Below are 15,684 nucleotides of genomic sequence, written 5' to 3'. Positions count from 1 at the left end.
GCATTCATTTTAAGGCACACTATCATATTTAGATATATTAGTTGACCAAATTTTAAAGAATCAGAGGAAGCTCCAAGATATGAGGACAGATATCCTCTTAATTTGTTAGCAGCACTACAATTTTTCCTGGACTTGGTAAATAATTATAGATAAGCAGAGGAAAGGTCCTAGACATTCTGCTTTGAAGTGTGTGTCTCCTAAATTGGGTAGCTTTGATCCCAAGTACAGATTGATCAAGCATCTTTTTTGTATAGCTGAGAGGAAAAATATGGTAACCCATGAACTGACCTTCTAATCTTATCTCCTAAAATTTAATTGACTTAATGCTATTGATTTATGCATACTCTTCATATATTCGAATTCAATCTGGCAACACAAGATTATGGCTATAATTCCTGTTCTGCAGATAAATCTCACATTCTTATTTGAATATAAAATCTAACAATTCAATATTTTAAACCTTCCAACCAGTAAAGATCAAATCTGTGGATTGTCAATACTGATTGTCAAGAAGAGAAAAATGGAAATTTAGCTGTAATGGAAATTGATCATCCAATTATTATCCTTCTAATGGGAGACAGGGAATGAGAGATAGAAAAAGAACAGAGAGAGCAAGGGAAATTGAGAAAGGGAGAAAGATAGGAGAAGAAGGTAGGGGAAAGAAAAGTGTGTGTTTATAAGGACATTTGAATTTCAATTATCCATAGTACATATCCGGCTTTGTTTTTTTGAATATGACACTACTATTGGTGAGAATCAGTTTTTGAGTGTGGATGTGAGTAAAATGACACCCTTTCTCACAGTTTGCACATAAAGATAGCTATTTTCTGGGCCAAAGGATCGATTCCAAAGAGCACATGTCTCGCTATCAAGGCTGCTTCTTTGATAGCAAGATCTTCATGTTAGCCGTAAAGACAGCAAACCTCTCAATTGCTACCTGCCAAGTTGGTTGCCCGCTGCAAATGGTCTCCCAGCAGCCCAAAGGGGGACAGCAATAACACTCATCATTGAAATCCACAGGTAATCCAAAAAAACCCTTCATTTTACCCAATAGTTTCAATCTCTTTCAAAACCCACCATTTTACCAGAAGTATTCAAAATGAAAATTTCAGTTCACCACTCTGGTTCAGGACTCCTTCAGGTTAAAATACTTTCTGCCAAGAGAAGCATTATCATTGTGTCAGTCAAGTTAATTGTCAGTCAGTCATATTTACTGAGAGCTCACGGTGTGCAGAGCATTGTACCAAGCGCTTGGGAGAGTGCTCTATGACAAGACAACAGACATTCACTGCCCACAATGAGCTTACAGTCTAGATAAGTTTTATATCTATATATGCTTTATGTTTTAATTCTATGCTATTATTAGTAAATGTGAAAGGGAATAGTGATATTTGGTGGGATGATTAGAATTGTGGGGGCAAATAAGTCAAAACAATCTATCTACAAGGCTACCTTAGCAAATCCTTTAATGAATAGTAATGGAAAAATTTCCAGAATTGGTTGTACTTTGCTACTTACACCATGAACGTATTGGAATCCCTTCCTCCCCAGCTTTCTTAAAAACTGAGATTTTGTTGTTCAGGAGATAGTCTCAGCAGTTTGCTTCCTAAAAATAATGTACAGGAATTCTTAAACTCATTCAGAACACTGGGTCATCCAGACCAATATTCACAACATGATTCTTGGAAAAACAGCCACCTTCTATACTAATGGTAATGAGTATACTATACAACAGCTCTAACCTTTCCTGCTATAATCCCAAACTTTTCCTTGGGTGACCAATTTTGGATCTCTCATCTATGATTTTACTTAAACCCTTCCTGAACCTACTGATATTTTGACTTGGACAACTTCCTGTGATAATGAATCCCATATGTCTACCACCTGCTGAGAGGTGAAGTGTTTCTTTGTGTTTGTTTTGAATGTATCATCTCCAAGCTTCAATAGGTGCCCCTTCTTCCAACTGTTATAACACTGGATGACCAAAGAATTCTAGTTTACCTGTCCACACCTTTCACAATTTTGAAACTTTCAATCACATTCCTTGTTGGTTTTCAACTTTCCAGACTGATGACTCCTAACTTTTCACTATGGAAGCCTGATTATCTTGGTTGCTCTTCTCAGTATGTTTCCAGCTTTATATGTCCTTCCTAAAATGTGGAGATCAGAACTGAATGTAATATACCAGGCATGGGATTACCATTGTGCTGTAGTTAGTTTATTTGTATTTATTTATAATAATAATGATGGCATTTATTAAGCACTTACTATGTGCAAAGCACTGTTCTAAGCACTTGGGAGGTTACAAGGTGATCAGGTTGTCCCACAGGGGGCTCACAGTCTTAATCCTCATTTTACAGACGAGGGAACTGAGGCACAGAGAAGTTAAGTGAACCTTCCCAAAGTCACACAGCTGACAATTGGCAGAGTCAGGATTTGAACCCATGACCTCTGACTCCAAAGCCCGTGCTCTTTCCACTGAGCCATTCAATTATTTATACAGCCATTTAATCCTGATCTACTTGCAGTAATTTCTGCATCTCTTTTTGTAAAAATGTATTTATCTATCTCCCCCATTAGACTGCAAATTCCTGGAAAGTAGAGAATGTAACTAGTCCTAAGAGTAGTGTGATGTATCATTTATTGCACTCCCTCCAAGAAAGTTATCGAGTCACCGGGTTTATATTAGACATTCCTGTTTTCAGTTGGCATCTCCCCTGAATGTATAAATAGGCACCATCCTGTTGGTTATTTTCAATTTTTTTTTTTAGAGACCAGTCCTGAGTCATTGGGAAATACTACAACTCAGAAATCTGACTTTTCTTGAGAATCAATAGCCAGGATCTCAATGACTGTTCATTGAGCCAAAAAACTGTTCTAAGGGCCAAAAAAACCCACGGGACTGGGAGTGAACACATCAATCAATCAGTAGCACTTACTGTGTGCAGAGCACTGTACTGACCACTTGGGAGAGTACAGTATAATAAGCACTTAGTACAGTGCTCTGCACACAGTAAGCGCTCAATAAATACGATTGAATTAAACAAACGCATTCCCTGCCCACATTGAGCTCACGGGCTAGACATTAATATAAATAAAGAAATTGTGGATATGTATATAAGTGCTGGGGGACTGGAAGGAGCAGGGAAGGGAGACAAATAAAGGGAGCAAATCAGAGTGATGCAGCATAGCTGGGATTTTAATCCGAGCTATATTGGTAGCCAGCTCTATGACCTTGGTCAAATCACTTAACCCCTCCGAACCTCAGGTCCATCATCTGGAAAGTGGGAGTAAGATGCCTGCTCTCTTTAAGGTTGTGAGCTATTTGTAGTATAGGGAGTGGGTCTGATCTGATTATCTTGTCTTGACCCTTGCCCTTCATACAGAGCTTGGCGCCTTCTAAGGGCTTAATAAATACTCCGATGATTATTATGTAGGACTTTTGCCAAATGACCAAGTAGTCCTGGGAAGTAGTTCAGATTGGAGATGAACTTGGAGGGGAAACTCTCACAGCTCAGAGAAGTAAGAAGCGAGAAGATCAAGAATATTGCGTACCTTTGCAGAATAGTACTGAAAAGTAATTACTATGAAAACCTCAATCAATTGCATTTATTGAGCACTTACTGTGTGCAGAACACTATATTAAGCTCTAGGAAGAGTACAGTATAACAGAGGTGGTAGACACATTCCCCGCCCATAAGGATCTTACAAGCTAGGTGGGGAGAGGGACATTAAAATGAATTATGGATACATGCATAAGTGCTATAGTGCTGAGCATAGGTTGACTAAAGGGTAAAAATCCAAGCACAATGGTGATGCAGAAGGGAAGGGGACTAAGGGAAAAGAGGGCTTACTCAGGGAAGGCCTCTTGGAGGAAAATGTGATTTTAATATGACTATGAACACAGGGAAAAGTGATAGTCTATCAGTACAGTGCTCTGCACAGAGTAAGCACTCAATAAATACTATGGAATGAATGAATGAATATTAAAGGGGAGGGAGTTCCAGGGTAATGTTAGGACTTGGACAAGGGGTCAGCAGTTTGACAGATGAGATTGAGATACAGCAAATAGGTTGGTGTTAGAGTAGCGAAATGAACAAGCTGGGCTGCAGGAGGAAATCAATGAGATAAGATAGGAGGGCACCAAGTGATTATTATGAATACGATATACAACAAAGGACAAAGCTTAAGTAATATAAAATTCTTAAATAAAAGAATGCATTATTGACTGGTCACCTCATCTGAAAAATGGGGATTAAGACTGTGAGCCCCACGTGGGACCACCTGATCACCTCGTATCCACCACAGAGCTCAGAAAAATGCTTGGCACGTAGTAAGCGCTTAACAAATACCATTAGCCGCGTGGCTCAGTGGAAAGAGCCCGGGCTTTGGAGTCAGAGGCCGTGGGTTCAAATCCTGGCTCTGTCACTTGTCAGCTGTGTGACGTTGGGCAGGTCACTTCACTTCTCTGGGCCTCAGTTCCCTGATCTGTAAAATGGGGATGAAGACTGTGAGCCCCTCGTGGGACAACCTGATTACCTTGTATCTACCCCAGCGCTTAGAACAGTGCTTTGCACGTAGTAAGCACTTAACAAATACCAACATTATTATTAGTAGTAGTACGCTAAAGTTTTAATCAAAACATTCATAATAATAATAATAATAATAATGTTGGTATTTGTTAAGTGCTTACTATGTGCAAAGCACTGTTCTAAGCGCTGGGGGAGATACAAGGTGATCAGGTTGTCCCATAAGAGGCTCACAGTCCTCATCCCCATTTTACAGATGAGGTAACTGAGGCCCAGAAAAGTTACATGACTTGCCCAAAGTCATACAGCTGACAAGTGGCAGAGGCGGGATTCCAACCCATGACGTCTGACTTCCAAGCCCGTGCTCTTTCCACTAAGCCACACTGCTTTCCCTACTGAGTGAAATGGTGACTATGAATTTTTTCTTTAGCCCATGTCTCCCAAAACATTCTTTATAATGAGCAGGTTTTAGTCATTGCTAATTCTATAATTTTCAGTGAATCCATGGTCCCAAAAGAGGAATATGAAAATGCTTTGGGTGGAGTCATCTCAAATATCTAACTACTCAAGATGTTCATAAATGCCTTGGAGCAATATGATCTGGATTTCAATTTAAAGCGGAGTGCAAAAAAAGTTGTCTGTCTTAAGATGGGAAAATACCTCCATTTTAAAGCAAGTTGATTAACAAAGTTCATCGCACTGTAGTACAGTTTCAACTGGAAGAAATTTTAGTGTTGGTTTAATATGGTAAGTAAAGAGCATTTTTAGAATATCAATACATTAGACAATCTAGGCAATCCATAAAACCAAGGTGAGGATTTTTTTAAAAACTCATACTACCTTACTCAGTCCATTTAATGTACAAGGAAAACTCAGCATGGAATTGATAAAGCGTTCATGTACCACGTGCCGATTTTGCAGAAATATTTATTTTGTGAAAAGTGTAACCTAAACTGCATCCAGAATTATTTCACAAATAGAAATCTTCCTACCCTCACCCGTTTTTAAACTCTATTTTTGACAGGAAATATTTTTCATCTAAAAATAGGAGTCAAGAAGTTGAAATGGAGAAGAAAATCATTCTCACTAGTGAGGGAAGCAAAAGCAGGCCAATCCCACCCAACAGCTGAAGACTTTGTAAAGTCCAAAACAGTGAAGTAATTTTATGCTCAAAGGGGTAATTTCTTTCTCTTTATGAGAAATTTGAAGACCAGCTAAATTAGTGATACCTCATTTGGTGTTTTCATTAAAGGTTAATATTTTATGTTTTTCCTTTTTCCTTTTTTTCCTTGCACTAGCCTTCTATTTTTTTTTAATTAAAAAACAGGAGGATCAAGTGCCCTCAATCAATCCATACTAGTTATTGGGTACCTCCAGTGTGCAAAATACTGTTCTCCATGGTTGGGAGAGTACCATAGAATTATGACATTTTCCCTCACTCTCCTAAGTTTCCAGTAACTAACCTGTGAGTTCATTCATCCTCCCCTTCCCCATCCCCCGTCTTACCTCCTTCCCCTCCCCACAGCACCTGTATATATGTATATATGTTTGTACGTATTCATTACTCTATTTATTTATTTATTTTATTTGTACCTATTTATTCTATTTATTTTATTTTGTTAATATGTTTTGTCTTGTTGTCTGTCTCCCCCTTCTAGACTGTGAGCCCACTGTTGGGTAGGGACCGTCTCTGTGTGTTGCCGACTTGTACTTGCCAAGTGCTTAGTACAGTGCTCTGCACACAGTAAGCGCACAATAAATATGATTGAATGATTAATGAATTCATTCAATCATTTTTATTGAGTGCTTACTGTGTTCAGAGCACTATACTAAGTGCTTGGGTGAGTACAATGTAACATTAAACAGACATGTTCCCTGCCCTCAGTGAGCTTACAGTCTATAGGGGGGAGATAGGCATCAATAGAAATTACTTACAGATGTGTATAGTGAGTTGTCTTCAAATGCTAAAACAACATTCTAAATAGTCTACCATGTAATTTGATCTCATGTGTGATAAACTAGACATCTTTTTGACTCTCTTTTGTTTGCTTTCCTTCAGCTCTCACTAGAATAATTTTTACACAAGATATCTGAAAACATGGAAAAAAACATGAAAGCCTCTAATGTTCTTCCAAAAAGCCACACCACGTTGTGGACATAAAAATAATTGTAGGGTTTTTTAACTATATCAAAATCTAGTATTACAAATGTTTAAAGATGACATTTCACACTTAAGCTTTCACAGTTCACATTTAAGCCTCCTAATCTCTTATCTGATAGGCTGTAATTAATAACAATACAAGAACAAATTTACTTTAGGTAACTCAGTTATCTAAAGTATCTCCTTTATTTCTATTACAGAGTACTCTTGTTTCTGTGTTTCACATTTCCTTAGCCAAGAGAATTAATTTAGGAAAAGATCAATAGCGCTGCTCATTAATGTGGAACGTTGTACAGTATTGCTAAAATTCACCGTAATGGCTCACATGCCACACCAGTTTAAATGTCACATTCGATATTGAGGACCTAAGACCCTTAAGAACTTAAGAAAGATTTCTTTCCAAGGCGAATGAGATCTTTCTTTCCTAATTATGATGGACGCTTAAAGAATAACTAAGTCAAAGTAGTCTAATAATTACAAAAATAATTGAATTTGGACTTTGCATCTAATACACTTTTCTGCCTAGATTTGGCTGTGCACCCTGAACGGGAAACCTGTACTAAGTTTCCAATAAATGGTAAAGCACTTGCAAAAATGCTGCACCTGGAGCAGGGAGGAGTGAAGGGGGCATAGGTCAACAGCAGGCATGAAGGCATTGACTAAACAGACTTTAGACTCAGTGAAAAGTCCAGACAACCCCTGCAGTGTCACCTTACAGCTCTGGTTTTCTTCTTTTCAAGACTTAGCGATCCACAAACACACCCAAAGACCCCGCAGCTCAGCTTTCTTTTTTTTTTTTAATTCCCATTTTCTCCACTTAACCTGAACATTTGAAAAATTAACCCCTCTGTGCCGTGTGACCAACCTAAAGCATGAATGTGTTCCCTGTTTCTGTTAACATTAGGGCAGTAAGCGAGACCGCCCCTTGCAACTTATCCTTCTGGAAACTAATTGGTGCGCAGGATCCAAAATAGTTGCAATGGAAAATATGAATCTGAGTTTTGGGTCAATAATAATAATCTGGAAAATTACCAGCCATTTAAAGAGCAACCTAAAGTTCTGCTGATCGTTCTAAACGCACGGTTTTTGGAAGGTATTTCTGAACCAAGACATTCCCCTTCTTGCTCCAATCAGAAAATGGAGGTTGAGCCCGGCCACAGTTTACTCCAGGCACTTTTCCTTGGCAAGGAAGAATGCACCATCCCATTTCCAGAGCATTCCATTGCACTCGAAGAACTCACGAAGAAGCATTTCTACCTGCTGACCAACAATAGGAGTCTCAGAGAAAATGAGGGGTGTCTTAAATTCTGAAATGCAAATAATTCTGTTTTTTATAGTATAGCTTCATCCAGCTAAAGCCACAAGATTAACCTGATTTTAATCATTTTAAGGAATCTCATTATTCACATCCTCAGGTTAACATGACATATAAGTTGTTAATACTTGTCAGGTGCCTACACAGCCTTATTAAGTCAGGAAAAGCCATCACAACACAAATTCATTCATTCAATCATATTTATTGAGCACTGTGTGTAAAGCACTGTACGAAGCGCTTCAGAGAGTACAATATAACAATATTTCGGTGTCTCCAGATGATACTGGTGTACTCTCCCAAGCGATTAGTACAGTGCTCTTCACACAGTAAGAGCTCAATAAATACAATTGAATGAATGAATGAATGCTGTCTTACTGTTCTGTCCTCTCTGTATTGCTTGTCTGAAATTTCCCAGAATGTTTTACTCATTCTAGAGACCAATGGAGAAAGGTCACCGATTCAAATCAATTTTCTTTTTTCCTGATGGGGTTTTAGACACTTGAACTGCACTGGCAAAAACCATGGAAGTGTATCTGAGGCAAGTTATTTGTCCGGGGGATAGATCCTGAGCGACAGAGAGGTACAATGGTGATAAAGGGATTTTCGCTTTTCGAATAGCATATCATCAAATCTGCACACTAAGAAAGAAATCAAATTGTTTCAGGGACTTGCACGTTATTCAGAAAGAATCCTGACTGCACTCTAGACAGAGGGATAAGCATATCCTTTTCAGTCTGGCCCTGTGGCAGCTCTATTTCTGAGCCTATCCATTCCTAACAGGGATTGGTTGTTATCTGATCATCGGGATGTCTAATGGAACCATGTGTGCATGGTTCCATTATGATGTGCATATGTGCATTATGATGTGCATATATCTATAATTCTATTTGTTCTGCAGGTTTTGACACCTGTCTACATGTTTTATTTTGTTGTCTGTCTCCTCCTTCTAGACTGTGAGCCCATTGTTGGGTAGGGACCATCTCTATATGTTGCCGATTTGTACTTCCCAAGTGCTTAGTACAGTGCTCTGCACACAGTAAGTGCTCAATAAATACAATTGAATGAATGAATGAATGAACCAGCAATTTCCCATCTTTTTCCAAATGAATTTTCATAAAAGCTACAGATTTGCTGACAAAAGGAGTATGTTCTTGGGTCATTACAGTAGACTTTGCTAAGGCATTGGTCAGTGCTTGCAATTTCTAACGAAACTCCCTTGTGTCATTCTGTCTTAATGTTTCCCAAATGATTGTGCATTCCAAGCTCCAAACTGAGAAAATATATGTGAAGTTTGCTGCAACCGTAACTTAACTAAACACATCTTTTCACGACTCAGAATCATTAATGATAACTTCAATAAAAGTTTTAATCATAATATTGACTTTTAACAGTTATTCCACTTTTTGAGGCAAGTGCAGCAATTGCGTGTGGATTGTGAAGCTTTCTGGATGCCACAGAAAACTAGACGAAAAAATGGATCTTCGTCTTTACCCTTCAGCCAAAACAATATCTTCTTCTGAACAACAACCAAAGTTTTCACGCAAACCCTTTCCTAAATTCTGGAAAAAAACGATGGATTAGTTGGACACATGATCCAACTTGTACTTCCCAAGTGCTTAGTACAGTGTTCTGCACACAGTATGTGCTCAATAAATACGATTGAATGAATGAATGAATCCCTTATTAGGTCTGATATTTTTATCAGTCTAATTAAGAAATTAGGAAGAACCTCCTATAAACAATGCTAATCAAAAGTCTGAAAAGCTGAGAAAGTCTGAACCATCCAGGGACCACTTAGTAACTATTGTTATTGCCTTTGCTTCTTTGAAAGAATGGAGAGTGATTTCAAGGTTTTTTTTATACATTCTTCTTAACCTTGTTACAATCCACTATGAATGCTGACTGCAATATAGTGATATATTGTATCTTGCCTGGCATGAGAAAAACTGTTAATACTAAAAGGGCAAGCTTATCACACCCTATCTCAAATTTCAAGTGTATGGTCAACAACAATGAAAAGAAAGTATTGTCTAAATGTCTTTGGAGCATTATAAGCTTCTAACTTTTTGATCACATTTTGGGAATTCTTTTTTGTTTAGAATTTGTGGAATTCCATTTAGAATTATGCATAATTTAGAATGTGAAAGTTATCATAACAAAATCCTCCATTCATATCATATTCCAACGCTAATGTAAAAATTTTTCCCTGTATTTCAGAGTATTAGCCGAGAACCTGTTTGCCTAACCAACCCAAGAATGTTTAGATGTAGGCAAACATTTTCTTGGTTATTACTGGATAAATTATAGAAGGAATAAATGAATCACTTGTACTCAGATTTAGCTAGATTTCTCCTTGTTTCATATCAAATGTAAATGAAATATGCTCAATTATATTGGCTCTGGCTAGTAAAGGGAAAGACAAAGACGAGATTGATTGAGGGAGCCTCACAATGGTTCTACTGATTCCTCTACTTGCCCTTCCTCTGCACATGGTCAATTAGAATTGAAAATCCTGCACTGATTTCATTCGTTGGAATTTTTAAGCAGGTTGGAAAGAAAGATGTTATTGAAAGGAAAAGTCTCATCTAAATAAGAAAAGAACACGTGGCCATCTGGTCTAGCTATACCATGCCGAAAGTCATTTCAACTCAGCTGCAGTCTTGAGATTTGGAGAGCTTGGCTAAAAGATCCCGCAAAATCTGTTTCCAGTCAAATGCCCTAAAAGTTTTCCATCTCTAACTCTGCAGCCCACCACTCCGTCTCTATCTGTGATGCATGAGCTCATTGACTCTGCCAGACAAGACTGAGGCACTGACAGGCAAGGTTGTAGTCACTCTCAGAGCACTGTTCCTGCAGAAAAGTAGCAACAGGGCAAAAGATTTCTGGAAAGCCAGGAAAATAATCTTGAATTGTTACCACTCTTCACGGGTGGGTCAATAGTTACCCTTTAAGAATGAAACATATAGTAGCAAAACCAGTTTCCCCTGGAACTTGAAGCTGCTGTTTATACGGTGTTAAATGGGGTGTATACATTTCATGGAATTTCAGGCAACAAGCTAGCAGACCAAGTAGAAAAGCTACCAAGCTTATTCTCCAGAAAAATATATATTTTTAATGTCAGTCTAAGAATTATGATTCATTTAGATTTTGGCTGGAGATGGGTAAAATGTTTGGTGCACTGTCAGCGAAGTGGCCGGATTTTTAGAAATATTTTTCTTTATGATCAGAAAATGACTTTTGGGAAAAGTATTTCTGATAACTATGTCAGACTGACTTTCCACCGTAAATAACTTCCTTCCAATGACACATTTTAAAATTCAATTTAAAATGCTTCTAAGAACTCAGGTCATTATCAAATGCAGAGAAATAAATGCCCACTTGGGGTCGGAGTCAGAGAAATAAATTATGCCTGATAAGTTTACATGTGTAATCAGTGATAGGTTCTGTTTTAGTTACTAGTTCAAGGAGAGGAAGGAAGCTTAATTTGGAGTGTGGAGAATATTTCAGCATACAGAATGCAAATATTTCTTCTTATTTCTGATGTCCAGCCATCAGGGCATCTGCCTAGTTTCTGGTATGTTCACTGCTATTCCCCAAAGCATTAACAATGTATAAGAAATGTATTTATGTCAATTGTACTTTCTCAATAGTGCATTTAAAATGATTTGGTCTTGAGAGGGAGTTGTACGGCATGACTGCTTCAATCAAAGACATTTTCTTCATTTCTTTGAAATTACCTTTTGTTTATCCATACTTCCATTAGACAGCCACAGGTGCTGCTACCATAAAGTTAGCAAATTGAAATCCTCCTTTTATTCCAATTTTCATTTTTCAATAACCTGTTAGTCCATCTAAGGACAAACTTCAGTTAATTCACCTGAGGAAATTTCTATATACAGGGATTAGAAACTCAGATAAAGGACTTTCCCAGAAACGTAAATGTGATTAACTCCACAAAGGACACAACATACAGGGTATCACCTAACATGTACGATATAGTTTTTAATTCAATATATCAATAGGGATACCATTTTTCAACAAGAATCATATAATGAAAAAAAATTATTTTGACATTGTATGTTAAGCATGGCCACTGATTTTTGAAGATTTTTGAAGATCTGATTTTGTAAAATGGCTTCTTTTCAACAAACGTGTAAAACGAGTAAAGAGCAAATATTTTAAAACAGAGTAAAATTATTTTTGAAGAATAAATCTTTGGTGATACTTCAGTTTCCCTATAAAGCTGGGATCACATTCTTGCAGAACCCCATGTTAAAGCAAACACACATTATAGTACTCAGACCCTGTCGGTCACCACCATGAGTGTGCTCACAACCATTTCTTCCATGGTGCTGTATCCAGACACACAGACACTATCAGAAGAATGTTCCCTAATTGTGCTATCACGTTCTATCCAAAATGTTTAGCGAAAACATGCCTTCTGGCAGGACTGAGAGTAGTGTTGTAATAAAATTACTCAAGTAGCACACCTTAAAAATCCTCTCCTATTATCCAGAATATGCATTATACATGAGTTATTCACTGGTTAGAAATTGTCAGTTGTGAGACCTTTTTAAATAGCTTTGCAGATACAAAAAAAAAAAGACCAGTCTGCCATTTTTTTAAGTAGTCGATCCTTCACCATTGAGATGTTGACGGGTTGTGAAAATGATGAAATCAACATTTTTAATATGCTTCTATACTGAGTTGTGCCAATCCGTAGAGAAATGGCTCTTTGAAATGTTGCTTTAAGTACTTAATACTTTTCAAAAATAAATAGCATAAAATTTTAAATCATCTTATATCTGTGTAACTCCTTTCACCTCAAATCACTTCCTCAATTTTCCCAATTTTCTGTCACATTATTGAAATTCGGCCATTTCTCGGGTGAGGGCATAGCAAGCATCCAGCAAAGCCAACTCTAATGGGAAGAATTCTCCATGCTTACATTTATTGAATCAATATGCGCACATCATTGCATTCTAATCAAAACATTAGTAGTTTTCTGGTATCGGCTGCTGTTTTCTTTATGTTCTTCATGTAATTTCAGAAATACTTGAACTTCCTATGGGCCCAGAACACACTTTCCTCCAGATAGAGACAAGTGGAAAGGCTGTCCACAGAGAAGGGGATTTTGGAAATTCAGACATTGGCTGCCAGTCTGCACTACTCCAGTATGTAATGGCTATGGCATGGGATGATGGTCTGAGTGTGTATGTGATGCTTTCAAGAACAGCAACAACAAAGATGCTGTAACCCTCTAGCTGGTCTTGGGGGGGACTTACCCATTGGTCTCTCACCATTTCCAGGCGTCCTCCTAGCTGTAGTTCATGAAAAATAGATTTACAGATGAACAAATTATGCCTCGTTCATTGACACATTTGTAATTCTCAATAAACCTGAGGGGAACATTGGGAAGCATAGCTCCTCACAGAGCATGGCTAGTCTATGTGGCGGCTAGTCGACGTGGGCTGATCTATACCTTATGAATTCCTTCCAGACCTGCATTTGGAAATGTAGGACATCGCATCTTGGTAGCAGTGAAACAGTTAAAGCCAAAGCCACGCAGGGTAAGAGAAAGGGGATATTGTTGCCTTTAATCTTTCCGCAGTATGTATAAGACTTCCATCCCTGATCTGCACATAGCCGTGGAGAGGATTGGGAGGCATTGCGTGCAGGCTCCTTGATTGTGGAAGGAAAAAAAAAAAATCTGGCTGCAGTCCAGACAGGCTATAGCTCTGTTGATCATTATGTCTAGCCTTCAGGTGTCTCAGCTCACAGTGGGCGGTGGTTGGGGGAGGGGGGCCATAGCATGAGGACAGACAAAGAAAAAATGGTGTATTTTTAAAAGATTGTATGAAAGTCCTACCAGCGTCATCTTCAGGAATTAATCCTGTTGTCTGATGCTCCTTAATTAGAACACACAATTGCCAGGTCGTGCTGATGTATTTAAGCCATAATTAGGAATGTCCACAGTCTTTCAACAAATGTCTTTATTGGAGTTAATATTAAGAAAAGCACAGGTTTGAAGCTACTCTCTCAAGCATTTGCTTTCCCAATCTTTACCACTATGGAACCTTGATCAATAGGAAATAGATTTAATTCATCATCAGACTGTTCATATGTAACTTTTTAGATATTTGGATGATTCTAGAAGTAAAGGCACAATGCTCTAGCAGACTGCCATATCCGCGTGAAAAAAAGGGAAGCAATAACTCAGGACTGTGCTGTGCCTATTTGCCCTGGTTTTCTTTTGTACAGAAAAAACAGATCACTTTGTTCGTGGCTATTATTTGTGAACTCCAGAAATTGTACACAGAAAGTCACTCAGGCACTAATCAAACCTCCTTGCCAGCCAGCAAGGATTTAAGTGAACCAAAATTATTTTTCCTTCTGGCATTCTTTTGAACTGAACCCCTCCCCCAACCACTCTTCTCACCAACACACACACACACACACACACGCACGCACACGCGCGCACACACACACACACACACACACACACACACACACACACACACACACACACACACACACACACACACACACACACACACCCCATTAGGCATTTCAGAAGAAAAAAAAAAAAAAATTCTTTATCCTTGGAAGACTGCAGCCTGAGACATAAAACTGCCTCTTCAGCCCATCATTACTCTGACCAATTTCATACTGCCTTAGTGCTGTTTGGGCTTTGAAGTCATTAAACGTGAAACCAGTTAAACAACCATATATATTGTAAAGCTGAAGGGATAGGGAAAATCAGATAAAAAAGAAAGCCCCTGGCTTCAATCCACTGTTGAAAATTTAAGAGCTATTTGACCCCAAGTGCCTGAGCTGTCTTTCATAGCTAATTATAATAACTGTCAGATATCTGGTAAGTCTAGAGTGGCCTTACCAGTGGAGTCAGCAAAGTTTGTCTTCTATTTTTCTTAGGGACACATCAAGCCGGAATAGACACTGAACAAATAGAAGTGAACAAAATACATATGTGTTTGCCCTCATTTTTTCTTACGAACAAAGCAGAGGGCTGGCTAGATTGCGTGCCCCCCTCATGCAGAGTCAGATCTCAGGGAAGACTGACTTTTATTTCCATTTTCATCACAGTGAAAACATGCAACAACTTGTCTGGGAAAGGCTGTCCTAGTTGTAGCAGGTAGGCATTTTCCTGTCGACACGCTTAAGCGTGAAACGAGGCTTCAGATAGTTCAGAGAACATAGAAAGTGTTTTAATGCAGCTTTATGGGGGGGAGAAAAATGAACACTTACGGTTTGAAAGAGCAAGTCACTCTCCTTGGAAGATGCACAGTAGCCTTGGGCAGAATGTGCCCAAAGCAGGTGGAGAATCCAGGCTTAACGCAGGAGGTAAATGGGAAAGCGCTTCAGAAAAGTCACTCGGAAGTCAGCCTCTGTGCTCAGACATCCATTCCCCGTGTGAAAGCTGCACTATCTGCAGTTCTGAATTGTACCAAATACAGCCCATGTGAAAGACAGGGGAACAGTCATGTGGGAGACAGCCATGCATCCTATTGGTTGTGAAGACATAACTTAGGCATTCTTTCCTTTCCACCATTGGTTAATAGTTAAAACTGAAAGCGTCTAGATCCTCCTAGTGAGCCTGTTTTTCCTTTCTGTGTGGAAAAGAATGACTGTAGGATTTTACAGTGACAGAATTAGTTAAG

The 15,684-nt window shown here is 38.5% G+C and overlaps 1 long non-coding RNA gene across 1 annotated transcript in view; it reads right to left on the bottom strand.

Moving 5' to 3' along the window:
- LOC119926489 overlaps nucleotides 1-15,424 on the bottom strand; it is an 89,912-nt gene extending 74,488 nt beyond the window's left edge. The window contains exon 1 of the long non-coding RNA XR_005450336.1: nucleotides 15,272-15,424. This is a non-coding gene — a long non-coding RNA (uncharacterized LOC119926489). The remainder of the gene's footprint in view (nucleotides 1-15,271) is intronic.
- Between the last annotated feature and the right edge of the window lie 260 nt (nucleotides 15,425-15,684).

This window comes from Tachyglossus aculeatus, chromosome 4 (genome assembly GCF_015852505.1).
Source record: "Tachyglossus aculeatus isolate mTacAcu1 chromosome 4, mTacAcu1.pri, whole genome shotgun sequence".
NCBI lineage: Eukaryota > Metazoa > Chordata > Mammalia > Monotremata > Tachyglossidae > Tachyglossus > Tachyglossus aculeatus.
The sequence above is the reverse complement of the archived record's forward strand: the minus strand, read 5'-3'. Positions and strand labels throughout refer to the sequence as shown.